At 59.2% G+C, this 12,216-nt stretch overlaps 1 protein-coding gene across 3 annotated transcripts in view; it reads left to right on the top strand.

The window, feature by feature from the left end:
• STARD8 (StAR related lipid transfer domain containing 8) overlaps positions 1–12,216 on the top strand; it is a 59,855-nt gene that overhangs the window by 22,781 nt on the left and 24,858 nt on the right. The window lies entirely within an intron of this gene.

Raw genomic sequence — 12,216 nt, 5'->3', positions numbered from 1 at the left:
AGAGAGCCTTTCCCTGGCAGACGCAGGACAGCGCTGGATTTATGGGCTGCTGTAAACCCAGCGTGCCCTTAACAGCGTTTTATCTTGTCCTCGTTTCATTCGGCACTCTTGCACCCAGCGCCGAATCCCTTTATCTGTATTACAGGTACTCCTGATTCCCATTTTCGTTGCAGATTTGGGGCAGGGAGCGTTTCTTGCTGGACGGCTGTGTGCTGGATGCAGGGAGCGGTGCCCGTGTGCCCGCTGCTCCTCTCCCCAGGCCTCACCCCATACGAAGGCAGCTGAGTTCTGCTCTCATCCTGTCCCACGACTGCTGGGGTGACACGCGGGCTGCACGAACGAAGCCGGGGTCCGGCTGCCGGCACGTGTCCCCGCACGCCCCGCGCTGCTGCTGGGGACGTCGGCTGGCTGCGGGCCGCGGCCCTGGGCATGCCCCGGGCTGCAGGTACCGGGCTGCCCCCTCGGGGGCTGCATTTCCTTGCCCAGCTCGTCCGGCAGAGCCGGGGGAACGGCCCTGCTCCCTTGGGCCCCGCTCGGCTGTTGTAGAAGCATCGTCCTCCTCGTCCAGAGCCCCCTGCAGCACTTGGTGCTGCCGGCTCGCGCAGGCTGTCCCGCAGGGATCAGGGCTGCTCGCCCTCAGCGCCTCCACGGATGAGGCCAAAAGCCAGGACCGAGCAGGAGCTGGGGCTCCTCTGCGAGGACAGGCATGATCTGCTGCCAGCCTTTGACTCGTGCTCCGGCCGGGCGCTTCGCTTTCCAGCCAAGTGGAAGCTGACCCCGCTGCCTTCCTTCCCCACAGCCCGTGCCTGCACACACCTCCGCAGCACAACGCTCCCAGCGCTGCTGCTGCTGCTCAGAAAAACAACAAATATTTTAGGCATCCTGCAGCAGCAGCTGAATTGTATCAAACTACTGCGTGCATCTGAGACTTAAAGCCCTGAGCGTACATTTTTGAAGGGGCACGTTCAGGGAGGCGTTGAAGAGGGGCAGCAGAGTCGCACTCTGCGAATCCTTTGTGAACCTACGGCCAGCACCTCTGCGTACGGGATTTCCTGCGTTTCTTCTCCTCCTCTTCTTTCTTTCTTTTATTTTGTGTAGGGATGTTGGTATGAAAACAGTGCTTGTACTTCCTAAGCCTCCACGTGTTGCTTTGCTCCCCAGCCTCGCTAGAGTAAACGCAGCGCTCTGGAGCCTGCACGAGGCAGGATCTGCTGCCTTTGGATGCTGGGCATTGCCAGTGCTTTGTGATCTGACCCTGCATGCGCCGTTTTACCTTCCTTATCCTGGTTTCCAATTCCCATTTCCACGTGGGAACCCCATCCCTGCCGGCTGCAGAAACCTCGCGGATGGGATTTGGAGCTGGGAAATGGCATGGAACCCTGTAGGGGGGTCTGCCGGGGGGGATGTCGGGGTCGGAGCTCGTCAGGTGGAGGTCGGGGCAGTTTGTTGCGGGCTGTGAGTCCCTGGGGCTGGCTGTGGCAGGGACGTTGGGCTCGCGGCTGTGCCCCGCCGTGCCGCAGGTGGCCGGGGAAGGGCTCCTGGGTGCCCGCGCACGTGTGGGGCTGGGTGGGCTGGGCGGGCTGCTCCCCGACACGGGCAGGGAGGAGGAAGGCGCAGGTGCTGCCCCTCGGCTTCCCCAGCTGCTCCCTGGCGATGCAGGACCTGGAGTGATGCAAACAACTGTGCAAGCTTGTCCTCTGCTTGGGAACGGAGCCTGTGTTTGTCTAAAAGTAAAGCCTGTTTTGAGGGTCTGGGCTTTCCTCATCAGGGAGTTTGCACCTGGGTTGTGGATTTGGGACCGGTTTCGCTCAAGACGTGGCGGTGGTGCAAGGACATGGGCGCCTCTAGCAAGAGGATGCTCTCCTGTCGCCAACCCAGAACAAAGGCACCTGGAAACTTAATGGTGGGTGTCGGAGCATGCAGCGGGGACTGAAGGGGTTAAACATGCTTTGCAGTGTGTTAAAAAAAAGGAAAAAAAGCCATTTCCTTCATGTCCAGAGACAGTTTATTTTCTGGGCATTCTTCAGGACTCAGGGAGGTGCCTTTTCTTCAAGGCATTTCCTGTAAGCAAGTTTATATTTGGACTGGGGAGGGGGCGGGGGGCGGAGGTCGGTGGGGAGGGGGCCGGTGCCCCGGTCGAGTGACCTCAGCTTTTGGCTCCTTCTCCCAAATTGTTCGAGGCGGCGGCCGCGGGGCGGGGAAGGAGCAGGGTGGGGGCCGAGCGGGGCGAGCGGGCCCTCACCGGGATGCCAGAAACCCGGAGCACGCGGGGGGGTCGCGCCGAGCAGCATGGAGCAGCGCTGGCTGGGGGGGAGCAAAACCTCATCTGTGCCAAACCCTCCGTGTTCAGACAGGAACCAAATCCCCTTACTGAGCTGCGCCATCACAGCACCCCCCTTGCTTTAAGCTCCCTCCTCGCTCTTGCTGCTGCCGTGCCCCATCGGGAGCTGGGGACCCGGACCAGCACCCAGCGGCGCTCCGTGCACCCCGGCGGCGCCCAGCGGGCACGGCTCTGGCTGCAGAAGGCATCGGAGAGGGATGGTGGGCTCTGGAAGACGAAGCTGGCGCCAGCAGGGGAGCTCGATTCCAGTCGGTCTCAGTGCTGCTGCGGCAACTTTGGTGGGAATTGGTGACACGTGGGGCAGGGCCTACAGAGAGCGGCTGCCCTGCGCTTGGAGGTGAGGAGCTGCTGTGTTCTGTCCTCCTTGTCCTCCCCGCGAAGTAGCGACCTGCTAAGGCACCATTAAACGCCCTTCTCTGCGACACCCAGGCAGGCTTTTAGGTTAGTGTTTGGAATTTGTGGAGCAGGCGGGTTTATCCTCACCATCCTTCCCCACTGCTAACACCAGAAGCAGCTGCCTTGCCTTGCCCCAGGAGCGGTCAGTGCCAGAAAGAGGTGACTGTCGTCCCTTTCCACCCTCTAAAGCCTTTAAGGTGACGAAGATGAGGCCTGCCAGAACCCAAATTCTGGGGCCCATTTTTCACCATCTCTGTCTATTTTTGCTCTCCCTGTCCCCCAAGATAATGCTGATTTCTGTGAAAAACAAAAAAAGCAAGCAAGTAATATATAAGATCATCAAAGCGTATTGTGCTCTTGAGCAGATTTAGAGCAGATTTAACTCTTTTCCCGTTGATATTTGATCAGACATTTATTCTTGTGCAAAACCCTTGGAGCTTGCTGCGGGAGCCCCAGCTGCCCCTGGGATAAGACGCAGCAGGTTGGGTTAACCTCCGTGTCTCAAGCAATTCTCCCATTGTTCCCCATGCCAAGTTTCTTCTCCCCCATTTTGTTTTCTTTTTATTACTGTGATTTCCTAACATCGGAAGAGGCGAGTTATGAAACTGGAGTTATCCAAACACGTCTTGTTTGAAGATAGCGTTTCATCCAGCAGATGCAGCTTCCTGCCCTGTAAATGGTTTTCATTGTTTCGCCTTGGCTCCTGGCCCTATATCTGTTGGGGCCACTGGTGGCGTCGCTCAGCGCTGGCAGCCTGAGCAGTGGCGGTCCCAGCCATGAAATACCAGTGGCCACGAGGCGGTGTGACAAGGCTGAACTGGGAGCACTGGTGTTTTGTAGATAGCCTCTGAAAACGTTTGGGAGGCCTGCTGGAGGTTGCCTCTGTTTGGGTCAGAAAGGCAGGTGCCTGCTTTGGGGCTGGTAGGTGCTGCCTTGGTTTGGCTGCCGCTTCAGCAGGAGACGCTCGGTTTTCCCGTAGTGCCCGCTCCTCCGTCCGGACCGTCTGGGGACACCCGTTGGTGCCGCTTCTGCTCAAAGACACGCCGAGTCAAAGCGCCCCACGTGCCTTGCGCGTACCGTGCTGCTAGTAGGATCCCCCGTGTCTGAAGGGGATCAGGCCCTGGGGCCCGTGACCAGATGCCAGCTGCTGGGATGGAGACAAGCAGCAGCACCGAGCGGTTACAGAACACTGCATTGTTCTCCCCCGCCCGTTCGGCTGCGCACCGGGACTGTCTTGTGCTGGGCCATGCGCAAGGACAGCTGCTGACCTAGCGGTTTGCCCTCGAATTGCCAAAGAGGAAGGAGCTGGAGGAGCGGGTACATGCCGTCGGGTGACGCTGGTCGGGGTGACAGGGATTAATTCCCAGCCCGAAGGCAGCCGCGTCCTTTTCGGGTCTTTCCCAGGTAGCGCAGAAGCAGCGGCTGTGAAGAAGCTCCCTGGGGGCGTGCTGGGGAAGCCGGCCCTCCCGCTGCCACCGCCGCGTGCTGCGGGGCTTGGAGCGGCAGCCGGGGGGCTTCCTGCCCTGCTTCAGGGTAGTCCTGCCACGCGTGGTGTTTAAGGGCCTGAACGTGATTCTGTTCAAAGCTGTTTTGTGGTTCCTTCCCTTTCTGGGAGAGAACTGGCTCTGTATAGCAATGGGGGCTATCGTGGGGCAAGGCTTTTTCCGAGTACACTTTCCTTGAGGGGTTGGTGCGAGGTGGGAGCAGGTGGCGAAGGTGACGATCCCGCTGCTCAGCGTGCCCGTGGGACAGGGACGGGGTCAGGGCTGCTCTGTGCTCCCGGGGTCCCGATGCCTGCAGGGCTGCGCTGTCCCCCTGAGCCTTCGGAGGGAGCGAGGCCGCTGAGGGCTCTGAGCAGCTCTGCTATCCCTCAGAAACCCGGGGCTGTGTTTGTGGCAAGCCCCCGAGCCCTACCTCAGCACTACCTGTGGTAAAGGGGTGGGGAGGAGGACGAGGCTCCAGAGGAGGCTGCAGCAGCTGCGTGCTCAGCGCGTGCCACTCGTCCCGCGGAGCCGACCCATCGGCAGCAGCACGAGGAACGCCTTGGCCCTGCCCGTTTTGGAGTCAAAATCACTTGGCTTCGGCTGTGTTTGTGCCCTGTCTTACTTCTCACCGTTGTGTTTTGCGTCCCTTAAGTTTCCCTGACTAAAAAAATTTGCAAACTGCTCTCAGGCTTGTAACCATGTGAGCCGCGTGTAACCACCATGACTGCCTCCGGCAGGTAACTGCAAAAACGCCGTCTGGCTGTTGTCCCTGATCAGGAGCATTTGATCCAGAAATCAAAAAAGTCTGAACTGCTTTTCCAGTAGGACGGTTAAATAGGAAATGAAGAAAATAGTGATACGCTCCTTGAACAGCTGCTACGAACGTGACAAGTGTGTTTATCTGGGGAACGGGAGGCTGGTCTCTTCACAGCCTGCTGGAAGGGGCGGTGGGTGAAGGCTGTTTTGGTGGTAAAAGGCTGGAAATCCCGCTTCTCTTGTCAGCGGGGAGCAACCACCACCTGCAGCCAAAGCTGTGGGAGTTCGGCAGCTGACCTCTGAGGGGTCCTTCAGCACAGCGACTTTGAACCCCGGCGTTTTGGAGAAGGAAAGAGGCGTTTGCCAGCACCCTGGAAGGCAAGCGGGGGCCCTGCCGAGGGCGTGCGCAGGCGGTGGGAGCGCGGCGGCTGCCGGGGGGGCCTCGCCTCTCCTCGGGCAGCTCCTGGGAGAGCCGTGCTGCTGGCGGCTCGGGGCGGCCGGGGTGCCGAGGTGCGTGTGGGTTTTGGTGGCCTCGTTCCCTGGCATCGTGAGAACGGGATGGCGCTGTTGGTTTTATTAATTCTTCGAAGTACGCTTTTAATTCTGCTTTTTGGAGAAAAAGTGAAACGCGCAGGGACACCTGCTGCGGCCGAGGTGTGCCGCCGCATCCTTCCTGTTTCAGACCGCCTGGCTCTGGGCGGCGCGGTGAGATGGAGCTGGGGGGTCCCTGGGGGCCTCTGGCAGCCGGGGTGTCGGGTGAGGGTCTGTTCGCGCCCGATGCGAGGCACGCTCCTGCTCTAGCATGCAGGCTGAAAGGGGCACGTGGGGTGCCCCCACCGTGCCCAGTCCCGTCCTCCCTGACCAGTCCCCAGACACTGTGGTGGCTGCAGGACACGTGGCGTGGGGTTAAAGCTGTGGATGAGGAGGAGGAGCGTCAGAGCCTGCCGGTAAGTCAAAGCTTTCCTGCCTGGAGCTGCGTGACCGGGGCGCGGGGCCGCTGCTGGCTGTGACCGTGTGCTCGGGCGCGCGGCACGCAGCCGGTAACCGGCAAGTGGCTGAGGGCTTCTGGGCAGCGGGGAGCTGGAGGCAGGTTGGGACTTGGTTGAAGCTGCCCGAGGAGGTGAATTTTGGGTGAACTGCATTTCGCTGACAGCAGAGCCTGTGCCAGTTGCTTCGAGAGGAGCTGGGTGTGCCGCAGAGCTCTTCCTTCGGCACCGGGCTGCGCAGGAAGCCGCAGCGGGGAGCACGCTGTCCCCGGGGCACGAGCACGGCAGCGCTGCCCTGCCTCCCCTCTCGTGTCCTCCAGCTTTCCCACCTGCTGGAAAAGCCGTGATTTTTTTATTATTATTTTTTTTTCTTCGCATGAATGGAGTGTGCTTTTGTGAATGTTCTTTACGGGATGTGAAGCTGCAGATGTTTGCTCATTAATTAAGCTCTGCAGAACTGCTGCCGGAAGCAGCGCCAATCACTTGGCAGAGGTCTGCGGTTTGATGTTTTTCCTTCCTGCTCCCTTGTCGGCTAAGCAGGCCCTGCGCTAGCTGTCCGCTTGTGCAACGGTCCCTGCCCCTTCCCTGCTCCGCCAGAGCGGTGCTTTGGGCTGGCGCCTCCCATGCTGCGGTGGGCTGGGGTCCACCACACGGGGTCACGGGGAAGGAGTTCACCGCTCACGTCTCTGTTCTCTGGCCACAGCCGTCAGGGAAGGTAGAGGATAAAAGGTCAGAAGTTGAAATTATTTGTGTTTGATAAGGTTCGCTGACATTTCATCTTCCGTCTCCATGGGGAGGAGGAAAGCACGGTGAATTGAGAACATCTGCCTTGGCAGGGAGAGCCCTCCCTGGCCCTGGGTCAGGCTGGAGTCCTGCCTCGTGAGACCTGAAGCCTCCGTGATCCCAATCTCCTCATTAAACACGAAGGCGGTGATCTCAGATGGCCTTGGGCTTCTCTCTGCACTGGCAGAGTCACTCACCTGCCCAGCTGCTTCCCTGGGCGAAATCTCCTGCTTTCTGGCCGTGCGTGCCACTCCTCCAACAGGGGCTGTGCTTGTAAACGTCTCCTGGCAGCATGGATAAATATAACTAGATGTTGTGCAATGCTGTGTGCATTATAGAGGCACTTCTGTCACCCTGCCAGGCTCCGGAGCCGGTTGGGGTGTTGGATGGTATAACAGGGGCTTGGACGCTTTTTTCCCAGTTCCCTGCTGCAAGTCATGCCCCCGTTGTCCCCTTCGGCGTGCCTGGGGCAGGGCGGCGGAGAGGAGGCTCCTGCTGCACTGGACCAGGGCGCTGAGCCTGGGTGCTCGCTGGGCGCCAAAATCCGCCTCTGTCGCGGAGCTGCTGGGGCTGGGGGTGGCTGGGGGGACGTGGTGCCAGCTGCGGGCACCCCACTTCCTGCTGCCTTATCTCTCCGGCCCAGCGGGCTGGCACGTGTAATTTATCCAGTAACGGCTCCTTATCCGGACGGGGAAAATAGTAACAGCGGGCAGGGCTCGTAAAGAAGGAGAGCAAATAAGGAAAAAGGAACACGGGCAAGCTCTGCTAGAGCCGGTGGTGCTGGTGGAGCACGTCAGTGTGGGGGGACAGGGCACCGCTGCTCCCGGGGGGCTGCCTGGCTGTGCCCCCGGGGCAGGTGGAGCGGGGCGCTCAGCACAGCGCGTGCCTGCGCTGCATCGCGCGGCGTCCCGCACAGAAGCGCCGTGCGGGTGCTGCGGTCGGCGTGCTGGTGCCATCAGGGCTGAGCGAGCCCCGCTGGAGCGCAGGGGCTGGCTTTTTGCAAAGGAACAGGAGCAGAGACTTGTGCAGCAGATCTTTCAAGGCAGCTCAGCACTCGGTTTTCTAACCACTTGTGAAAACCCAGTGTGCATTAAGGGCTCCGAGTCCCTTCAGAAAATGTGTGAGAGTCAAAAATTAGTGACTCATAAAAATAGACACGGATGAGTCCTAGAAAGTAGTGAGCTGATTGATTTACCACAAGTGACGTTAGCCTGCAGCTCTGAGGTAGAAGTTTTCTGAGGCAAAGGTTTCCTGAGAAACATCAACAGAAGAACGACCGCATGCCAGTGAGCATGGCTTGAGAAGGTGTCAATATTTTAAAGCATTGTTCTGAAAGACATGAGGATGAATGCTGTGGAAGCTTAGGTGAATGAAATGCTTCCGTGCAAGCCATCCATGAGCGGGGCTGAGGTGGCAATGGGAGGCTCCACGGTTTGGGAGCTGCCCCGAGGCTCAGGAAAGGTGGATATTGCTGCCAAGGTCCTCGCTCCGCAACGCTCGGGCGCTCAGGGGGACTTTGAGCCCTGCCCGAGCACCCTTCCCGGCCGGCTGCCCGCTGGCCAAGGAGCCCGGAGCAGCTCGGAAAGCCTTTCCCTCTGTATTCCTGCCCAGTGGCTGTGCTGCGGGACGGTGCCCACCTGGCCGCTGCAGCGGAGGCTTTGCTGGAGGGCTCGCTGTAGGTGAAGATCCTGATATGACTATTTTATTTCAAAGCTTTGCTAATATAACCCCCCGAGGAGCATTGAACGTGGGCTGGAGTCACTTTCTCCAGTCCCCATGAGTAAGCCCTTCATCAGGAGGGGAATTTGTCTTCCATGAGCTGCAGACTCCTCCTCACTTTGTTGTTGCCCTTCGGGCTACACGCACAAGCGGGGCCATTGTGCTCTCGGGTCAATACTCAGCCAGGCAAAAAAGCCCCGAGTAAGTCTTGCTGTGACAAATCTCCTTCTGCTTAAACAGGGACTTTCACATGGAAGGGAAGCTGGGAAAAGCATGTCTGTTCCTGCCAAAAGGAGCTTGTTTGCAAGTAACTGGCCTCTGTTTTCTAATGCTGCTACCGTGAATGGTCGGTGTGTTGAATTAGGGCTTCCTGCTGTCTTCTAACTCATGGGCTTCTCCTTGGCGTGACCCTAGGGAGGTCTTCCTGTATTTCTGACCTTGCTGTCTGCAGCCACAGGAGTCAGTCTAATGCATTTGGCGTCATAACTTCCCTTGAGCCTGGGTAGCTGTGTGAGGAGGGCGTGTGTCTGCGTGTAAAACCCTGAGAAGGCTGGGAAGTGCTTGGTTAATTAGCAGAACTGAAGGAGAGAGTCCCATTGCTTACAGGAGATGTGTGGGGTTTAAGACTGGTTCTTCAGCTACAGGTAAGTGCGCTTCCCTCCGTGGATCCTCAGATCCCCCTGCCACAACGGGCGCAGTCTCCTTGCCGTGTCCCACCGGGCTTCGCTTGCTTCTGCTCGTCGGAAGATGCCACGTTGGGCACTAAGGGCCTGGGGTTACAGGGCGTGTTGGCTGTAGGTAGGGTGTCTGGGGCGGAGGGGAGCAGAGCTGACCCGGGCAGAGGTGGCTTCTCTGGTGTGACGCAGACAGACGGGACCAGGCCAGGTGAGGCGGGTCCGTAATTCCCAGTGTAGATGCATGTTTCTTCTTCCATCGGGATTCAGCATCTTGACTGTCAGGTCGGCATATGAGTCTGTAACATCGCTCGAGGCCAGCTTTTGCATCCTGTTTTGTAATATTCCCTGACATTCCCCACATTCCTGGCAAGGAGACTTCTGTATTTTTAAAAAATATTCCTTTGTCTCTTGACAAAACTGTGACATCCTTTAAAACTACTTCTCAAGAAGTCTGTTGGCGTGCTCTCTGCAGCAGCTCCTGTTAGCTTCATAAAGAAAAGGCAGCCTTGAGCTTGGAGCCCAGCCCCACCACCGTCTCCTTCCAATGGGGAAAGAGTGGGAGCAGGGAAGAGAAAGGCTTGTGGGGCTCAGGTCGGTTCCATACACCTCGGCTCCATGTTACCTGGTACCACCCTTGCTCATCACGGTGATTATGTGCTCAGAGCCGTGCTTGTGTCACCGCTGCAGCCCATCTCAGCAGCGTGGTCTGGAGGTTTCTGGTGCTGGAGGAGAACTTTGTGGTCCTGGGGTTGGCATCCTGCCTCTAGCACTGCCGTCTGCCTTACCTACCAGGGTGGAAAGAAGAAAGCTGAGGGGAGGCTGGGATGGTTTGCAGTGCTGTATCCACTGCGGATGAGAGTCCTATTGTGTTTTGCACCAGGTGTCAGAAACAGGGTGGGAAATAAATAACCTGGTGTTAAAGGCAGCAGTTTGACCTGCTGGAGAGTTGGTCTTGAACCCATACAGCTTGTTGTCAGCTGAAGTGGGGTATATCTGGTAAAACTGTCGTTACCACTGCAGCTGTACTTCAGAGTAACCAGGAAAAGACTGGTTTGAGAAGAAGCACGAACCAAGAACACAACCCACAGGCCTCTGTGTCGTGTCTTCTCCCAGTGCTGGGGCCCCGTTCCCGTGTTTCTGCAGGGCAGCAGCTCCCCAGGGAGCCCCCCGAAGGGGCTCTGCCAGCTCCCCCTTCCTCACTCGTTGAGGGGACGGGGCCACGGGGCCCTTCTGCGTGCCCGGGAAGGAGCTACTCGTGCTGGGACGCCCTCAGCCTCCTCTCCTGGGCAGCGTTTCAGTTCGCTCCAGGCACGGGGACTGGACGGGCTGTCTCCTCCAGCTCTTTGGAGCCAGCGCAGGCTCTCTCCTCCCTCCTCTCCCACCTAAAAATGTTGGCTGACTGGAAACCCAGGAGGCAGCCGCTGCCCTTTTGCTGCAACTGGAAATTACGGTCTGGTTTCCTTCTGTGGCGCCACAGGAGCGTTAACGACAGGAAGGTCCGGCCAGGGCCCTGATGGAAGAGGCTCTTCCTGAGGAGACCTGGAGCGCTGTCCCCGTGCCGAGGGGAGGCCGTGGCAGCAGGCAGGACGTGCCTGTGGCACCTGGGAGCCGGTCCGGAGCCGCCTGTCCCCTCAGAGAGCCCGCCGTGGTCATCACCCTGGTCTGCAGTGCGTGCCTGCTGCGGCCTGTGCCCAGAAGGCCTTCCTCGCTGCGAAGCGGGGCTGTTACTTGGCGTTGGCTGGCTGTGTCTGCTGCTGGCTCGTGTCTGGCGGTGCTTTCAGCCCCAGGAGGATCAGGAGTGCTCGGTTCAGAGATCTTGTTAACCTGCTCCATTGAAACAGCTTTGTGGGATCCTTGAGCAGCGTTGTTGCAGTACGTGTTGTGGGCTGGGCCCGGCAGCAGCCGCGACACCTTCCCTGACAGCACACTGAAGGGTCGCGGCGTCGCTGCCGCTGAGGCCCGGCGCTTCCTCGCATCGCTAGGACATGAGATCACGTTTGGAAGCAGCTTCGGGCTCCTCCCGTGGCGGTGGAAATTTTGCACATGGTCATTGGTAACTTGGATGGCCACGGAGACGCCTCCACATCTGCAGGCGGCTCCCTGGTGTCAGCGGGACACCCTCACTGCCACACGTGCGGGCGTTTGCGTCCCACTCCCTGCCAAGGGCTGCTCTCGGACGGATCTACCAGCCCGCTCCATCAGCTGTCCCCTTCTGCAGTTCGGACCGAGGGCTCCCCTGCCAGGTCCCGCTCCAACGAGGGGATCTCGCAGCTCGTTCTGTAAAACGGTTCGTGCCAAAAGCGCTGAATGAGGAGAGTGCAGTTACAGAGAATGTGCTTTTCATTATGGGGGCTAATCCCATGTCATCCGAAGCTTCTTATTCAGAGCGTGCTGCTCCCCTTAGCTGCAGCCTGCCTGACAGTGCGCGAGTCCTGCCTGCGTGAGGGGAAGGCATGCTCCCGCGGCAAAGTGAAGCACCGGTGCGTTGAGCACAAACCATGAATATATGGCAAATCTGGCAATCAAGTCCGTATGTCTCGGATAGCAGGTACTCCCATTCTCCTCCCTGAATAACCATTTCTTCAAAGCTTTTGGTCCCCTTTGATATCCTGAGGAACTGGGAAGTTTATGATGGCATCGGTCCCTGCTTTCCGTTCTGCCAGCTCTCCCAGAGGACGCGGTTCCCGTAGGAAAAGGCTGGATCCACCCGCGCTCCTGCCCGGCTGGGAGCGGCTCGCAGCTCTCTGCGGTTTGCCAGCAACTGGCCACCAGAAGCCGCTCAGTGCGACTGGAGCCCCGCGACGCGCGCAGCCGGCGCCTGATGGGGTTTGGGCGGCACCGCGCCTCCCCGCCGGCTTTGTGCAGCCCCACTGCAGAGCCTGCACCGGCGAAATGAGGCTCTGCAGGAAGCGACACGGGCACCCCAGGGAGACCCGAAGTACCTCGTCTTTCTAATTGCAACCGAAGGCTGCAGCCTGCCTGGCTGGGGCGGGCGTCCAGTCCCTGCCGGCCGCGGTGCTGGCTCCAGGCACCTCACGCCCACTGTCTGCAGGGGACAGGAACGCCCCTGTGCT

This window comes from Anser anser, assembly GCF_964211835.1.
Source record: "Anser anser genome assembly, chromosome: 13".
Classification (NCBI taxonomy): domain Eukaryota; kingdom Metazoa; phylum Chordata; class Aves; order Anseriformes; family Anatidae; genus Anser; species Anser anser.
Note: the sequence above shows the minus strand (reverse complement) of the source record. Positions and strands in the feature narration are given on the sequence as shown.